We start from the raw sequence: 4,397 nt of genomic DNA on the forward strand, positions 1-4,397 counted from the left end.
GGGGGGGGGGGGGGGGGGGAGAGGAAGATATAACAACCACAATTTTTTTTGAGGTTCTTACAACAAGCAAATGGAGGGGACACATCTGGGTGGGAGGGGGGAGAGGGAGGAGGGAGGGAAGTTTTGGTGATGGGACACAATAACTAACTACATTGTATATTGACAAAATTAAAAATAAATAAATAAATTTTAAAAAAATTTAATATTTCTGACCATTAAAATGCCACCTGACCCAAATTTAAAGATAAACTACAAACAAGGGAAAAATACTTGCAATCTGAAGTATGACAAAGGGTTGGGTAAATATTGTTACTATCAAATAAATACAAAACAAGATGAATATTCCATGAGTAAATTTAAATAAAGATATGAATAGCCAACTCATGACAGAAGAAATACAAATGGACAAGCAACTGGAAAAACTGTTCCGTCTTTCTAGTAAACAAAGAAATATAAATTAAATAAGATACTTTTCAAACTGGCTAAGGTATTTTTAATGATAATATTCACTCTTGGCCATGGTACAGAAAACTGTGCAACTAACAACGTTGAGAGTGAAAATGAAAATTTGGAAACAACCTAAATACCCAATAAGATAGAACTAGTTAAGTATATTGTGAAGCAATGACATGACAGGATGTTACACAGCCATTTAAAATCACATTCTCAAATAATAAGAATATGGGACTCTGCTGGTGTCCTACTGTTAAGTAAAATGAATGTTGGAAAGAAATATGTACTATTACGCTTTGGTAATTAGATCTCTCTCTACCTCTATCTCTTTCTCTACCTCTATATCTATATCTAACTGCCCCTCTACCACCCAAAAAGTACTTCTCCCTATCGTTGTACCTTCCCACATGCTGGGTGCAGAGTCCACCACAGGTGGGGATGCACAGGCACACTTATCTTCGGTCTATTGTTGGGTCCTGTGACACTTGAGAGTTGCTTCTCCCCATCCCTACACCTTTCCCAAGCTGTTTGCAGAGGCCCTCACAGGAAGGGTCTGGGTTGAAGCCACTACTTGTAGTTGAATGAGACAAATGGGAGCGGAAGTGTTGGTGACTAGGGGCCCTGTGGAGGTGGGAATGGGGGACATGTCATGCTGCCCTGCTTCTTGCATCTCTGTCTCTGCAGGTTTCACCAGGCCAACACCCCTAGGAGCATCTCTTGCATCTTCTTGCAACCACCACATGCTGCTCTGCTTCTTGCATCTCTGTCTCTGCAGGTTTCACCAGGCCAACACCCCTAGGAGCCATGTCCACAATCCTCTCTTTCCGCCACCTCCTTTTCTAGCACCAACACGATCTGCAGTGACCAAGACTGGCGTTTTTGCCACCTCCACCCACGTCCCTCTCCACCAGACTGCCTCTATGACTCAAAGTTCCTCCGTTATTGTCAGTTCTATGGGTCAAGTTATCGGCAGACCCTGTTAACTGCTGTTAATTTGTAAGGGTAAAAGGTTAAAGCACTGTGCTATAGTAGAAAGAGCACAGAGTTTGGTGCCAGGCAAGTTGGGGCTTGAACCCAGGCTTCACCAAGTCCCAACTGAATGAGTAAGTGATTGAGTTGTCACATCTGTAAAGCGGAGTAAAATATCTTCCTTGCAGAAATATTAACAGGGGGTATCTGTTATACCTCACAGAGCTGTGATGGCCACTAACAGGATAATGGCCATAGTCCCACATAGTAGGCACTCAGTGGTATGAGTAGGCACTCAGTGGTNAAAGGTTAAAGCACTGTGCTATAGTAGAAAGAGCACAGAGTTTGGTGCCAGGCAAGTTGGGGCTTGAACCCAGGCTTCACCAAGTCCCAACTGAATGAGTAAGTGATTGAGTTGTCACATCTGTAAAGCGGAGTAAAATATCCTCCTTGCAGAAATATTAACAGGGGGTATCTGTTATACCTCACAGAGCTGTGATGGCCACTAACAGGATAATGGCCATAGTCCCACGTAGTAGGCACTCAGTGGTATGAGTAGGCACTCAGTGGGAATCCCTTTTACCCACTGCTCCATCATCACAGAGCAGAATCCTGAGGGCAGCAGAAAGAAGCCAACACCTTCCAGGGCGTGGAGAAATTCAGTAACTTGTTCAAAGTCACACAGCTAGTGAATAGCAGAGCAGGGATTTGAACCCAGTTCTCTTCTGCTCCAAAGCCCAGCCCAGAACTAAGGGAGAATTAACAGCCAACTTCAATGATTCTGGCCAAAGATTCAGGCAGATCACTGTGAAAAGAGTCAGCCCTGAAATATTAGTAATCACATTCACCTGTACAAAAGCTATGCACACACTGACAGACATTCCAGCAGACACCGTAATGTATTGTGAAGCCCTAAACGAATCAACCATCAGAACTTGTGGAGTCAGGAGGCCTGAGACGGGTTTTGAGGATTTGCATTTGTAACAAGTTCCCAGGTGTATTAGAGTTCTTCAGAGAGACAGAATCCATAGGATATATAGATATTATGTAGATATAGATATATGAGAGGGGATTTACTAGGGGAATTGGGCTCACGTGATCATGTGGAGTTTTACAACAGGCGGTCTGCCAGCTGGAGACCCTGGGATGCCGGTAGTGTGGCTCAGTCCAAGTCTGAAAGCCTCAGAACCAGGGAAGCCATGGTGTAACTCTGAAGCCAAAGGCCTGAGGACCCTGGCGGCAGGAGGTTAGGGTGGGGATAGGGCTGGTGTAAGTCCCGAAGTCACAAGGCCAGAGAACCTGGAATTATCAGAACTCCAGGCACAGGAAGGGGAGAATGACCCAGCTCCAGAAGAGAGAGAGAGAGACTAATCACCTTTCCTCTGTTTTTGTTCTATCGGGGCCACTGGTCAANGACCCTCCTGGTAATCGCAACTCTGAGGGAAGTGAGAATGCTGGTGGGGCAGGGCCACCCCGGTTCGCTGTTCCCATTCCTGCTGGTATACCAAGCAGGTAGCCCGCCCTCACCCTCCTTCACCACATGCAATGATTGTCCTGTGAGCAGACAGTGTACAGCCTGGTGCTTTCCAGAATCCTGAGCACCTTGCATAGGAGGGAGGGGACATTTCCTGCAGAAATGCAGGAGGGAAATTTCTACTCATGGGACATCGGGGGACCTCAGGGAGACAAGGTCTCAGGGAAGTGGCCTCTTGGTACACAGAGGGAGGCTGGACCCCAGGCATCAGGGCTCCCAGCCTAGGCAGAAGCACCCCTGCCACCTCACCCCTTGTGCCCCACTAGCCCTGGAGCAGCAGACAAGTGCACTTGCAAGGGAACATGTGGTCTTGAACAGTGAGGGTAGTAGGGACAATCATGATGGATTGAAGGCCCCACAGAAGTGCCCTCCAATTCTTGGGTAACTCGTCGGAAGAGGAGGGGCCATCCAATAGTGAATGAAATTGAGCTTTCCTTCACTTTAGTGGGATGGAGGAAAGATGGAGACATAAGCTGCAGCCTCTGAGCAAACCTGCCCCAAGATACACACCACACAGAAGACACAGCAGGCAAGTGTACACTCTGTTACCGTTAGGATTGGAAAAACCCTGACAAAGGTTGACCTTGATGAGCTGGGAGGGATCTCATGGAGGAACTGGAGGACACCTTTTGTTGAGACTGGAGGCGGATCCACTAGCCCTGGAGCAGCAGACAAGTGCACTTGCAAGGGAACATGTGGTCTTGAACAGTGAGGGTAGTAGGGACAATCATGATGGATTGAAGGCCCCATAGAAGTGCCCTCCAATTCTTGGGTAACTCGTCGGAAGAGGAGGGGCCATCCAATAGTGAATGAAATTGAGCTTTCCTTCACTTTAGTGGGATGGAGGAAAGATGGAGACATAAGCTGCAGCCTCTGAGCAAACCTGCCCCAAGATACACACCACACAGAAGACACAGCAGGCAAGTGTACACTCTGTTACCGTTAGGATTGGAAAAACCCTAACAAAGGTTGCCCTTGATGAGCTGGGAAGGATCTCATGGAGGAACTGGAGGACACCTTTTGTTGAGACTGGAGGCGGATCTAACCTCCCACTCCTGGGCTCCACCCTGGCTCCCTCCTTGGCCTGCAGCAGCTGCCTTGGGGAAGCAGAGAACCTGCAGAGGATGCACCTAGTGGCAGAGAAGGGGTCTAGGAGCATTCTCTAGAGTGCTCACTCCAGTCCAGTTCCATTTTTAACCCAATTAGTCCTCCCGAGAGAAGCACCACGCAGAGCTTGGTGGTCGCGATGTCTGTTCTGGGAATCCATTTTGTCTTTCATCCACTGTTGACTGGAAAGAGATGGGGAGCAGCCCAAGGCTGAGGGCTGGAGCATGTAGCCCACGCTCCCCCAAGCACTGTCTCTCTTCAAGACAACCCAGGGGTTTTCCAGGCAGGCTGGTGGGCAACCTGGAAAATAGCTGCCCCTCTCAAGGGAGGAAAT

The sequence above is a fragment of the Galeopterus variegatus genome, unplaced genomic scaffold (genome assembly GCF_000696425.1).
Source record: "Galeopterus variegatus unplaced genomic scaffold, G_variegatus-3.0.2 Scaffold4351, whole genome shotgun sequence".
Lineage (NCBI taxonomy): Eukaryota > Metazoa > Chordata > Mammalia > Dermoptera > Cynocephalidae > Galeopterus > Galeopterus variegatus.